This window comes from Cyprinus carpio, chromosome A17 (genome assembly GCF_018340385.1).
Source record: "Cyprinus carpio isolate SPL01 chromosome A17, ASM1834038v1, whole genome shotgun sequence".
Classification (NCBI taxonomy): Eukaryota; Metazoa; Chordata; class Actinopteri; order Cypriniformes; family Cyprinidae; genus Cyprinus; species Cyprinus carpio.
This window is the reverse complement of record NC_056588.1, coordinates 20752069-20765294: the sequence shown is the minus strand read 5'-3', so window position 1 is coordinate 20765294 and position 13226 is coordinate 20752069. Positions and strand designations below refer to the sequence as shown.

The 13226-nt window shown below is 37.4% G+C and overlaps 1 pseudogene; it reads left to right on the top strand.

Annotated features, from left to right (window-relative positions):
- Positions 1 to 217: 217 nt before the first annotated feature.
- On the top strand, positions 218 to 5517 carry LOC122148236 (annotated as a pseudogene).
- Positions 5518 to 13226: the final 7709 nt, after the last annotated feature.

The window sequence follows — 13226 nt, the reverse complement described above, 5'->3', positions numbered from 1 at the left end:
TCATTCATTTTCACTCTTGACAACACCTTTATTGCTTGATAGACAAAAAGAGTTGTCAAATTACCTGATTATAGATCATGTTATTTAGCTCACTTTGCGGAATTGTGGAATATTTTGCAATAAAATGTACTTTTTTTTTTTTTTCATTTTCTTAGGGTGGACAGAAAAACCATCGTCAGCTGTTGAAGGTCGCGAAAAAGACTATTCCCAAAGCGCAATGGATACAGAACCTGTGGGTTCTAGACCGCCCTGCCCGGCTTGCGCCTGCTGCCCTCAGAAAAAGCCAAAGCCCTTTTAAATGAGCGCCCTAAGTGACATCACTTCTTTCTCCTTCACAGACCAGTTTGTAGAGAGACCAAACCTCCCAAAGGGATTACAACCACGGTTGTGTACAGAGAAGAAAGAAAGGAAAGAAAGAAAGCAGGAAAAAGTTAGAGAGGAAGAGACAACCAATACTGTGCCAAAGCAGCTGTCCTGAGGCTGTCTGGAGTTGAAAGGGACCCAAAGCCTTTTTTGAATATCGTATTCAACGCACCAAAACCAGCCCACACTTGTGGTTTCCTCGCTTGCCCAGTTTCAGACAAATTTGCCCAAGATTTGATTCAGTGAACTTCCCGTCGACTTCCATATAAAAAAACCTGCTTGAAATTTTAATGTTGTAAACCAAATGGTGGCTTTTCCTTTTTTATAGTGGACATTATCAGAGGAACACATGAGTCATGAACTCCTTCGATTTCTTACATTGTAAGCTGAAATTTCATCAACACAAGAATTATACATGTATCCGTTTTCCAAGGTCAAAGCAATTTTTGATGACTCTCCTTTGCTATTGTTGCCAGAAACCAGTGTCCACCATCATGAATGTCATCCAATGAAGGTACTATAAAAAACTTCTCTGTTTAACATCTCTAAGCTGAAGCACAAATGTAAATTAAACTCATAATGTAATGCACAGACTTTGAAACATCCTTTTTACACCAGCTTTCCCTGTGTCTGTCCTGTGAAAATAGTAACCTGAGTTGTTTAATATAGCTGTCCCTGGATTAAACTTTGTCCTGGAGCCTCCTACGGCTCAATATAAATAATCCTCCACATTTTTTAATTTAAGTTGACATTTCGGTTTTATGCAAAAATCAGACATTCATGGGCTTGTCCCTGTGGTTTTATGAGTTGTGACTTAATTTCCACCATCTCAGACAAGATTAATTACCTGGGCTGCGTCCCGTGGATGGCCCCATTATAAGATGATACTACTTTCTATGGAGGGACTTGGTCCTACAATCTTAATGCCAGTACTATTGAATATAGCAACAAAAAAACCCCACTTGTTAGAGTGCAAATGTTTCAGATGTCAAATAATGTCTGCAAATAGTGATTGGTGTTTACCATGTTATTTAAGGAGTTGAGAGACCCAAATCTGCTGCATCTCAACTGCATGGATGTCTTTCTCTTACAGGGGTTCACTTGGCATGGGTTACAGTGTAAAACTTCCTCACAGGTACAGTCATTATTTGAGTTTTTAAAGTATTTGGGTTGACCATAAGAGTAGGCCATGACCATCTAATATATTTTTACATGCTTTTCATGGATTTGGAATAAGCTGATTATTAAACAAGTTTTATTATACTTTTTGCACTGCAGGTCATCGTTATAACTTAAAACAAGAAAAAACTGTTGGGATCCTGGCATTTGGGTGGGGGTGTCAAACTCAGAGTTACTTTCCTTCATAGGTTTAAAGGTATAATGATTAGACAAATTCCACAGTTGACATATACTTGACTAGAATTTTTCCTGAAGTTTTTTTTTTCCATTGACCACGTTCTCTTCTCTTTCACAGAAAAACTGTGCTGTACTGCTCCTGCCATGACTATAATTGCCAAAATCAATATGTTCCACAGCACTTTTAAGCTTATACTCACAGGTCAGATAAATTGACAATACAACATCCTTTCAAGACAAAGACCAACAATATCGTCCATCAGTGGAAAAAAATAATTTTATTTCTTTTTCCCCCCTTTGCAGTTATCTTGGAAATGTGACTAATTGCTGCATGCGCTGCACACTGGCAACTCTTGGCGCATCTTGGTGCTGATGGTAATTACTAAGTCAAAATGTTTTAAATATCTTCTAACTTATTTTATAATGGATGATTATTAATGTTTCTCACAATGTTTCGACCTTCAGTGTCTTGATTGGAAAGTTTTCAGAAGTTCTTGTTTTACCCCAAAAAATTCAGAGAAGACTGGAGTTTTCGGTGGACTCACCTACAAAAGTCAGTGGAATCCCAGATGGTGATGTGACCACAGACTCAGAATCGAAACAGAGACTTACTTTTCCACCATTCAGGTTCTGATCCTCTCAATGGATAAAATATAGTTTACTACATTTTTTGTTTTGTTTCATATACTGTTTCAGCAAAAACAATGTCTTGGACTTGTCCAGCTTCCATTTATACTTCAGCAATAAAACTGACTAAAAAATATTTGATGTTGCTTCAGGTTAAACTTCATCAGGGTCTGGCTATTTTTTGGCTCCATACCGAAATCTACAACATATAAACATTGTATTTAAAAACAGAGAGAAAAAAAAGTCAGTTTTACTCCGTTTTCACTCAATCAAATATTCACAACTCCTGTAACCACAGACATGTAAGAAAAAAAAAAATCACATGCCGTGGCATTTGCCTAGGCTTTTTCTCCCTTCAGCAATGTTGTGGTGCAGAAATCACCAGCTATGGATGGCCGGTGTTAAGCGGTCCATATGGTTTACCAAACTGGTTGACCTGACCAGCCAGTTAGCTCCAGGTCATATGAAAGTGCCATATTTGGTGCTTCCTCAGTGATGGAAACCTCTCCCTGAAGGATGTTTAGTGGCCAAACCCTTTAAACTCACCTAATTAATGTTGTAAGGAGGCCACTCTCCTGAAATGCACACTTTCTATTGAAAGAGACCACAGATATACAAGTGTTCAGGTTAGATTATTCTCTACCTCAAAAACCATAGGACCCGCCCAGAGCTCTTAATGTCCTGTTTATACATAGATTCTGGGTGTCCAACTTGAGTTTTACACACATGGTACTGGGTATATATGGGGACCAACCACTGTGCTGAGCAAAATATCCCGCCAGAGCATAAAATACAAACTTGTTGCTTCACATGTCTGTCAGACTGACCTGCTTCTTTGTCTAAACAGGAAATTTCTTTAAAGTGGACGCACAACGACTTTATTACTGATGAAATTACTGAAATAAAAAAAAAAAAAATACTTAAAAATAGATATATATAACATTTTTCATCTGCTGGCGCCTGTTATTTCCAGGTTTTGCAGGGTATACGTTGTGCTAACCCAGAGAATAATTGCAGGTGGTGAAAGGGATTGTTGCATACACGCCCTTTGAAGTCAAGGGAAGCAGCATCTTCATGTCTCCTTCTCCTGATTACTATGACAGAGAGCTGTGGAGTTTGGTCTCATTGGTAAGGACTAAATTAGGGAGGGGGCGGTGGCGGGTCAGTGCTACGGAAATGTCTACAAATGAATATCCATCATTAAATCGTTATGGACTAACCAAACTGTATGTCCTCAATCTTTGAGATGGATCCCGTGGTGTCGTACTACGGTGGAAGTCAGGGATTTTAAAAAAGAGAGCCAAAGAAGGTTAAGACTTTGGACATTCTCTCCATTCTCCCAAAGAATCAGCTCCGGGCAAAGTCCCTGCTTGCACACATTGCACTTACTTAACCCTCAATGCTTAATTGCATTTTGAGGCTCTCGACAATCACAATGGCCCTTCACAAAAATGATAGCTCTGCCACCACATAACATTGGTTGCACGTCTCCCACACAAATACTTCTTGCTTGTGTGTGTTCACCTTTTTTGTACCTCTCTGAGCCGGCTATCTTCAGCTTTTCCATGCCCTTAAAGGATTATGTTAGGAATTCTTGTACAGAATGTGATGCATATGTCAGTTAGGGCCTGAAACTGATTCATTGGAATGTGGCTCACTTGGTAGATTGTGTCCCAACAGTAAAATGTCCGCAGAGATGTTTTAATCGCTAGGGGGAATGAGTTGGCATCTTATGTAAGACTATTATTTGTACGCTGACACTGTCGCATGGTCTCGATGAAGCACAATTGGCACATTGGTTATCCCAGTGGCAGCAGCCCTGTGGATACCCCCCTCTTCCCTGACCATGAGACAACACCTAATGCCCAATATCAAACTGTGGAGGCAGGCAGGACTTAATGTCCACCCCTTGTTGGGAACACTCGGTATCCCTTGTGATTTGGAGCACAGTAAGCACTTGTGTACGAAAATTATTCATTCCCACCTTCCCTCCTCATCCCAACTTTCACAAATCACTTTGTCAGCGGAGGAAAAACAAAAACATTGGGAAGACCCCTGTTTCACAAAGACGTGCCAGGGACAGTTGTAGCAAACACAGTACCTGGTGCCTCAATGTCTTACCTAAATTTTCCCCAGACTCTGACAACACCGCAGCATGGGACAATCAACAGTCCCTGGGACTCACTGTACAGTACACTAGGCTTATCATTTCTTGTGAAACATAGGAATCTTTTAGTGTTTTAATTTGTCTTGGATTTTTATTATCCAATTCGGTACGCAAGAGTTTACAAAATATTTACATTTCTGAAGAAGACAGTGACTGGTGCTTGCCCATGCAAAACTCATCGCCATGAGCATTGCAAAACTTTACAAAGGTAGTTCTTAGTGCTTTTTTCGGGTGTTCTGGGTGTTGCTACTCTAGGTAGTTTCCACCACTTTCCTCAACAAGCAACCTAGTTTGAGGTATAACTCATGTCTGTAGCACAGACTATGTGGGATCAGAAATGCGTCAAGGTTTAATACTAAGGCTAAAGGGTTGTTCAAATCACTTTAAGTATGAGCAATAGTAACAACTTCCCTTTGCAAGCACACCTAATTATTGTTCTTTTCTTTTTCTTAAACAAGTGTGCAACAAGATGACTAAATACCGTCCAATCAGCCCCTTTTTGTGCATGGACATGACCTCTATATACACTGCCTGTTGAAAAGAGGGATTCGGGTTCAAGGACAGCACTGTTTCTGAAGGTGAGTGAGGAAAATATTAAAATATCATAATTTAAAAATGTGTAAACTGAAAATTTATAGGAAAGACACTATTTGGATGATCTAAAATTGGTCTCAAAACTGTCTACTAGCTCAGTGTTTGTACATATTTGAGCATAATGAATTAAATTGCCAAAAGCCTATGGTAAAAGTTCCTTGGCAGACGAAGAGTAACACAAATTAAGCAGCATAATGGATCAATGATCTTCTTCTTTTAACAGGCTTACTAAAAAGGTGAATAATGTGGAGACAAGCTGGGCACTAGGCGCTATCTTCGAGTCATTTCCACAATCTTCAACATTCATTAAAGCCAGCAGTCTTGCAATGGACACCAGCATGAGGGGGAGCACAGGAGTTCAAGCAGGGGCAAAACTCACTGATCAAGTAGCCCCTCGTCCTCCTCCATAACTCTTAAGTGAGTTAAGACCGCCCTGCACTGCAGCCCTGTATCACAAGCGCCTTTCCCCCTCACCAGCTTAACACTTACAGAACTGTTCACAAAGAAATCACTTATATTTTTGTAAAGATGGCCAGGCCAGCCTGCAATTTCTACTGTATGTTTAAATTTTTTCAGTTGTCGTCTCACCTGAGGACACTGTTGTCTGTCTGTCTGTCTGTCTGTCTAACTTGGCAGTTTTTCAAAGTTTTTCAGTGTTTAACTCCCCCATTTAAAGCTCTTGATTCTTGTTGTTGTGCAGGATATTGTGCAGTGGGACACATGTAAAAACATTGTGTTTATTATTGAAGCTTCTGTAGCCTTTTCTGCAGTAATCTGTTAGTGGTAGTGCTTGCACAGTAGTGTAGTGCTGTTATAGGTTAAATTATAAATTAAGTTATCCATTTAGTGTCCCTATCTAGCACTTAACACTTTAACGTAGCTGGTTCAGGTACAGTACAGCCATCTGTTTTGGAAAGTTGTTTGGGATCAGCAGCTTAACCTGAGGTTGATTGGGCAGGTAGGGATAAGGACAAATCATACATGTACAGTCACTTTACTTTGGGTACATGAGTGCTGTTATACATATTAATGAATAATTCAAGTATTTATGCTTATCTGTTTGTATATTAAGAAAGTTAGCATAGCAGAGTTGGAGAGCTGAGTTGGAAAATTTTCAGAAGCATATCACATTTGGTGAAATTCTATAGTGTTTTTTTTTTTTTTTTAGCCAAGGTCTAACCAGCCATGGCTTTTAACACTGAATGGCATGCAGTTAAATACACTTGCACTGCAGCCATTCATCAAATTATAAAAAGTATATAAATGCTTACATGGCGAAATCCTATATACTTTGATAAAATATAACTCAAATGACTAGGGGTCAGAAGTTATTAAAGTAGGACATTATGTGTTACTGTATTCTATTCAAATGGAGTTATTTTTATACCAACAAACAGAGTTTAGAGTACTCTGGACCTCACTTATATCTTTAAACTTGGGTTGGTTATTGTGGATGGCTGTAAGTCATTTTAGGGGGTCATTGTGTACAACAGTGTTGAAACGTTACTGCTTTATGTATGCAGAGATGCTCAGGTGTATTGGGCACAACTTTGTTAGATTTTGTGACAGGTGCATGATGCTGACCGACTTGGCAGTATCATGTTAAGTGCGTTTTGTGAATTATTGTACAAATATTTATTACATGAATACTTGCTAAATATGCAGTGTGCCATTGTTGCACCTCTAATCCATCTGCTTCTTTAAAGCCGCTACAGTAGGCTATAGCTTTTTATGTATGACTATGTTTGTATATACACATCAGTAATGTACTTGTTACCAGTTGTCATAATTCAATGGCATGAAATTATCAGTTATTCTTGACAGCAAATGCTATAAATATGCTTTCTAATTCAATGTTGTGTATGACGTGATATTGTACATGAAAGAAAATATAAATAAAAATCTGTTGAATTGCTTAACTAATGGGATTTTAAAGATAAATACATTTAGCCTACAAACTTCTCTTGATCCATCAAGCAGATAAACCTAACTTGAGGTATTCTTGAAAGTTAGATATTTATTTTGCTCTGAAAGAGTGTTAGAATAATGTTGACATATTTGCAATAATAGTAGAATAACTAAAACTTGATGTTCGTGTGTTTCAGAAACTAGGCCTGACCACGAAATACATAAACATAAGACAATTAATGGTGCTGCTTACCTCAGAATGAAATGAATCGCTGTTCTACTGTCAAGTCCCATCCATGATCTACACTGGGCTTTTTAAATTCGCGCCAAATATGAAAATATACTGCATGCCAATAATCGCGGGTTTGAATTCTCGCGAGATAAAAGGTAAGAGTAATTTGGTTAAACGGCGAACTGAAACGTGGACTTTATTCGTCTTTTATTAGAAGATTATGACTTAGGTCATTGGAATTCTATTCAAAAGGTAAATTCATACGAGATACATTTTGCAACACTTACAAATACTTTATGCCCAATGCAGTTCAATTGTACACCTTTGCCTTATACTGGCAGTAGCTCGGTGAAAGCAAACTTTAGGAGACATTTTTGCTTTTTAAAACTTGGGAGGGAAAAAAAGCATACCATCAGATAATACAATTCCAGCATAATTACAGGTGCTGGTCATATAATTAGATATCATCAAAAAGTTGATTTTATTTCACTAATTCCATTCAAAAAGTGAAACTTGTATATTATATTCATTCCTTACACACAGACTGATATTATTTCAAATGTTTATTTCTTTTAATTTTGATGATTATAACTGAAAACTAAGGAAAATCCCAAATTCAGTATCTCAAAATTTAGAATATTGTGGTAAAAGGTTCAATATTGAAGACACCTGGTGCCACACTCTAATCAGGTTAATTAACTCAAAACACCTGCAAATAACTGTAAATGGTCGCTCCGTATAGTTTCTGTAGGCTACACACAACTCATGGGGAAAGACTGCTGACTTGACAGTTGTCCAAAATACGACCCATTACAGCACCTTGGACAAGGAGGGGTAAGACACAAAAGGTCCATTGCAAAAGAGAGGCTGGCTGTTCACAGAGCTCTGTGTCCAAGCACATTAATAGAGAGGCGAAGGGAAGGGAAAAAGATGTGATAGAAAAAAGTGTACAAGCAATAGGGATAACCACACCCTGGAGAGGATTGTGAAACAAAAACCCATTCAAAAATGTGGGGGGAAATTCACAAAGAGTAGACTGCAGCTGGAGTCAAGAACCACTACCCACAGACGTATTCAAGACATGGGTTTCAGCTGTCGTATTCCTTGTCAAGCCACTCTTGAACAACAGACAGCGTCAGAAGTGTCTCGCTTCAAAAAGGACTGGACTGCTGCTGAGTAGTCCAATTCTCTGGTTCTTCTGATGGAAGTAAATTTTGCATTTCCTTTGGAAATCAGGGGGTCCCAGAGTGTCTGGAGGAAGAGAGGAGAGGCACACAATCCACGTTGCTTGAGGTCCAGTGTAAAGTTTCCACAGTCAGTGATGGTTTGGGGTGCCAGGGTCATTGCTGGTGTTTGTCCACTGTGTTTTCTGAGGTCCAAGGTCAACACAGCCGTATAGTCAGGAAGGTTTAGAGCACGCTTCCTGCTGCTGACCAACTTTATGGAAGATGCAGATTTCATTTTCCAACAGGACTTGGCACCTGCACACAGTGCCAAAGTACCAGTACCTGGTTTAAGGACCATGTTATCCCTGTTATTAATTGGCCAGCAAACTCGCCTGACCTTAACCCCATAGATTTTCTATGGGGTATTGTGAAGAGGAAGATGCGATATGCCAGACCCAACAATGCAGAAGAGCTGAAGGCCACTATCAGAGCAACCTGGGCTCTCATAACACCTGAGTAGTGCCACAGACTGATCGACTCCAGGCAAAAGGAGCCCCAACTAAGTATTGAGTGCTGTACATGCTCATGCTTTTCAGTTGGCCAAGATTTCTAAAAATCCTTTCTTTGTATTAGTCTTAAGTAATATTCAAATTTTCTGAGATACTGAATTTGGGATTTTCCTTAGTTGTCCAGTTTATTATCATCAAAATTAAAAGAACCAAACATTTAAAATATATCATTCGGTGTGTAATGAATGAATATAATATACAAGTTTCACTTTTTTGAATGGAATCTAGTGAAATTAAAATCAACTTTTTGATGATATTTAATTATATGACCAGACCCTGTATGTGCTTAAAGCTGTGCATCAAGCATCATTTAGTTTTTGACATCTGCTCCACAACTTTCAAGAAAATTTCTACAGAGGAATTCCGTCCCTATACAAAACTGAATAATTTATTTTATATAACATTTTCATATGGGGGATTGGAAAAGATGGCATAAAAATGTTTACCCACACAGACAGAGGAATAAAATATAATTTATTCATTTACACATACATTCCATGAACAAAATCTTCTAACATTAGAGATCCAGCAAACAATCCAGTTTGCAGCTAGTGTTTTACGGCTTGCATAGGCCATGATCTGCTCCTGTGGGTACAAGAAAAACAAAATATAACCTTCAGGTAAGCAAGGGTTTTTTTTTGAGAAATGCACATCTTCCCACTTTTGATCATAAAGGGTGACACAAGTCCTCCTTCATTACATTTGAGGGACATACACAGGCTGTAACATCTATAATAGAAACACAAATGTGGGAGATATCCCTCAAGGCTTAAAACAGTTATGGGCCCTTTGGTTGGAATCGCTTAGCTAAAGGAAATGAAGTCCCCTTCATTTCAAGAATGGCCTGTAATAAAAAGGAGTTGTGAAAACACAAGCCAACACCACCATGCACCCAGCCCTGCAACTTCCACCCACACATCTTCTCCGGTAACAGTAAGATTTAGGGCGCTAAACATAACATATTAGTAGTTTCTGACCAGTGTTACCCTTCTAATTTTTTTCCTTGCTGAGCAAAACTTTTCTCTATGGGGCGGACATTTCGGCCACCTGTGCAAAAAAACATTCTTTATACCAGACATGTACAGCGCGCACAAAAAAAAGTGTGTAACTTTTAACTTTAATGTGCTATTTGTATTTAATTTGACCCGTGACTAAAAGATGTACATTTTAGATTACTGAGAAAACTTTATATTATATATATATATATATATGTACACCAGTATAATACACTGCCATTCAAAAGTTTGGGATCAATAAGTTTATTAAATAAGTTTCTTATGCTCATCAAGGCTGTATCTATTTGATTAAAAATATTGAATATTTTTTCACAAAATAATATTGTGAAATATTATTGCAATTTAAAATAAAAGTTTTCTATTTTAATATACTTTAAAAATACAATTTATTCCTATGAAGCAAAGCAATTTTCAGCATCATTTCTCCAGTCTTCGGTGTCACATGATCCTTCACTAATCATTCTAATATGCTGACTTATAATCAATGTTGGAAAGGACAGTTGTGCTGCATAATATTTTTTTTGGGACTTGTGATATTTTTCGGGATTCTTTGATAAATAAAAAGTTAAAAAGGACAGTGTTTATTCAAAATAGAAATTTTGTGTTACAATATACACTACTAAAATGTTTGTGGTCAATATTTTTTTTCTTTTTTAAAAGAAATTAATACGTTTATTCAGCAAGAATGTGTTAAATGGATAAAAAGTGATAATATAGACATATTTTTAGAAAATATTTCTATTTTGAATAAATGCTGTTCTTTTTAACTTTTTTATTAATCTAAGAATCAAAGAAAAAAGTAAAACGTTCAAAAAAAAAATAAAAAAAAAAAAAAAGAGTAAAAATATTAAGCAGCACAACAGATTCATTACTGATAATAATCAGCATATTAGAATGATTTCTGAAGGATAATATAACACTGAAGGCTGGAGTAATGATGCTGAAAATTCAGCTTTGCTCCACGGGAATAAATTATATTTTTAAAGTATATTAAAAACAGGAAACCAATATTAGAAATTGCAATAATGTTTCACAATATTACTGTTTTTTCTTCTGTATTTTCGATAAAATATAAATACATCCTTGATGAGCAGAGACTCCATTAAAAAACAAGGTCAATTATTTATTAGGTTAATAATGTAGGCCTAACATATAATAATATCAAAACAAACTGAAGCATTTAAAAACTGATAGAATAGAAGAGAATAGAATAGAATAGAAACTGAAGCATTTAAACTGAGATCTGTAAGTTAAAATCTAAAAAAAAAAAAAAAAAACGTGAACGTCAGTTCTTCTATAGCTATCTAAACATCCCTATGATGTACAGTTTGCACACTACACCTGTGTGACTGTAAATGTCTCTGAGTTTTGTTACTGTTCTGTGCCCATCAACTCCGCTGTTTCCAGCACTTAATCAAGCCACTCTTCTTTAATACATGATGACGTTTTATTTCACATGTCATTGCGTTTGCGTCGGCTCTCGAGTTGAGCTATTTCGTAGGCTACGCAACCATTAAAATATTCGGTTTCAACAGCGACTCATTTGGCGCACATCATTCCCTTTCTATGAAACTGTAAACCGCATTCACCGGTTCTAACTCTATCGTGATATCAACTCTATAGCGGTTTACCCGAGCATTGCAATTCATTCGCTTTCGCAAATAGCTTTCCCAACTCATTTATGCGTGTGCGCGGCACATTATTTCTTCTGCGCGGCAGCGGTGGAAGAAGTGCGCGGCCGCGCGCGCGCGCAGCTTAGAGGGAACATTGTTTCTGACCATGTAAATTACAGGCATGGATAAGAGTAGAAAGGCATGTAATCAGAGGACAAGATGGGGGGATGGGGTTAGAGAGGGGAAGAAGTCAGAGGAAGAGTGAAAGGGGCAGCAAAAGTTGGAGAGGGTGAAAGAAGACTGAAGCTGGAAGGCGAAAAAGAAGAGGAACATATGAAAGAAATGAATGAGTACACGAGCGGATTGCCACAGAGCTGAAGAAAAGAACAAGAACCAAATTAATGGAATACGATGGAGGAATGAAAGATTGTTCAATAATTTCAGAGCAGAAAATGAAAATAAAAATAAAACTGACATTTTGAAGGAATTGTGGGTCAAGAGTAAGAGATGTGAGCATACTTTAAGTGGAGGCAGTGCGTTGGTAGCCTGCAGGCCGAAGGTCCTCAGTAAAACCACAGGTGCGGCGTTTAGTGGAATACAATCTCTTCATGAGGTCAACGGCTGCCATCATAGGAAGATTGTGTCGCTGACGTTCAGTCTCAAACTCCAACAAGTGCTGCATGGGCTCCTAGAGTTCAAAGGCTCAACAGTTAAACAGTAAAGCATGTGAAGTACTCTTTTTTTTTTTTTCTTCTTCTTCTTCAAAAGTTGTCCATTTGGTGCTTGTTGTCTGCTCATAATTTACACCTGCAGAAATCTCCACAGCATAAAAATTCAGGTGACTCTCCTCCCTAAATCAGCATGTTTAAAATCAAATATTTTGTAGCAATAGCCAAAAAAAACATTATACGTTACAAAATTAAATCATACATATGTGACCCTGGACCACAAAACCAGTCTTAATTTGCTGGGGTATATTTTTAGCAATAGCCAAAAAAAACACTGTATGGGTCAAAATTATAGAGTTTTTATGCCAGAAATCATATATTAAATAAAGATCATGTCCCATTAAGATATTTTGTAAATTTCCTACCATAAATATATCAAAACTTAATTTGGAATTAGCAATATGCTTTGCTAAGAACTTCCTCTGGACAACTTTAAAGGCGATTTTCTCAGTATTTATTTATTTATTTAATTTTTTTTTTTGCTTACTCAGATTCCAGATTTTCAGCCAAATATTGTCCTATCCCAACAAACCATACATCAATGAAAAGCTTATTTATTCAGCTTTCAGATGATGTGTAAATCCCAATTTAAAAAAAAAATAAAAAATGTACCCATATGGCTAGTTTTGTGATTCAGGGTCACATATATGAATTTCTAAGAAACTGATGTCAACAATTCCAATAACATGATTTCCATTTGTGGCTGCAAAAAAAATTATGAGCAGTTCTTGGCAGGAGTGAGAAGTAAAAACACTGTATACTGGTCCAGGACAACCAGTTCTTTTCACTAAAGATCACCCTCAATATAAGGAAATGGAAAAGAGCTTATAAAAAACCACAGATAGCTCCACTGGGCTCTTCTGAACCAAAAGTATGCTACTTCAGGT